Source organism: Octopus bimaculoides, chromosome 8 (genome assembly GCF_001194135.2).
Source record: "Octopus bimaculoides isolate UCB-OBI-ISO-001 chromosome 8, ASM119413v2, whole genome shotgun sequence".
NCBI classification, from domain to species: Eukaryota; Metazoa; Mollusca; class Cephalopoda; order Octopoda; family Octopodidae; genus Octopus; species Octopus bimaculoides.
In genome coordinates, this window is record NC_068988.1 from 13,973,999 (window position 1) to 13,975,430 (window position 1,432).

Consider the following 1,432-nt stretch of genomic DNA (forward strand, 5'->3'; position numbering starts at 1 on the left):
ATATATATATATCAAATCCATGCTGTTATATTTAATCTGTTTATCCACAAAATTGCCTCCCTGTCTGCTCACCTGGATTCCTCTTATAGCTACTCTTTACCCCACGGAATTGGCCCCTTGTAAAGTCACCGGAGTCTAAGTTCGAATCATTTGAGCGCCATGAAGTGTTTTCTATATCGAGAATCTCTTGGTTGACTATATATATATGCACACACACACACACACACATATATGCGTGTCTGTGTGTGTGTATGTGTGTGTGTGTGTAACTATGGGTCAGGAGCGTAAGTGAATCGAAATAAGTACAGTGAGAGACAAAAAAAAATGTTTTCTGGGTATATAAGTATATTTTACATAGATAATCTTCTTTGAAGATTGGAACCAATATAATCCCGGTAATTTTCGATTGGATCTTTGTCTCTGCAATTCAGTTTCTTCCAAGTTTTCTCTGCTAAAATAACACAATTGCTGCTTACTGTATTCTGCTATACCAAATAAACATTCAAGTATTGTTTGGTTTATGTCTTTGTTATTGTCACTTCTTTTATCCTACAATAAACGCATTGAACAGCTAAAAATGTAGTTTATTGATAAGAACAGTGATACTTACCGTAGTTAATCTTATATATTTCTATTACATGGATCATCTGTTCTGGAAAATAGAAAGTTTCAAAATAGGAAATTTCCATGTAGTTTAAAGAATCTCGTCTCTCTTGTTCTCGTCTACCATGGTCTTGTGATTATGTAACGAAATACCTATAAGAAACTGTCTATTAGTTGAGATTCTAACCTAACATTTTCAGCTTTAAATCTATACGGTAAGTTAATAAATTTCCGATATAATTTTCAGTTCGTGTTCGGTATATTACACCATTACTTAGTAGTTTCGATAAATAATTAGACAAAAGACAGATACGATACTGTCTTTTTTTTATTAACTACAGTCTATCGAAAACTATACAGGTAGAATGTCTGTATCTATGAAATAGCATTTCGGATATTAACCAGATTGTATTCTTTCAATCTTATATTGTTTTTCAAATTTACCTTCTTTGAGATTCTCCTGATATGTTACCTTTATAGTAGGACTGATATAATAACCCAGTTAATCTGGTTTTCCTATTAATCCCTGATCACGTAGTGAGGTTCAATAGCTTGTTTCCATGCAATACATACTTACATACATGCATGTATACATACATACATACATACATACATACATCGTACATAATACATACATACATCATACATAATACATACATACATCATACATAATACATACATACTTACATAAACACATATATATTTACGTATACCCATACTCATAAATATATTTGTTTATATGTATATGTACATATCTATATATATATATATGAACATTCGTGCACATGATTGCACATTTATATTATATACATATATACTTATGCACATA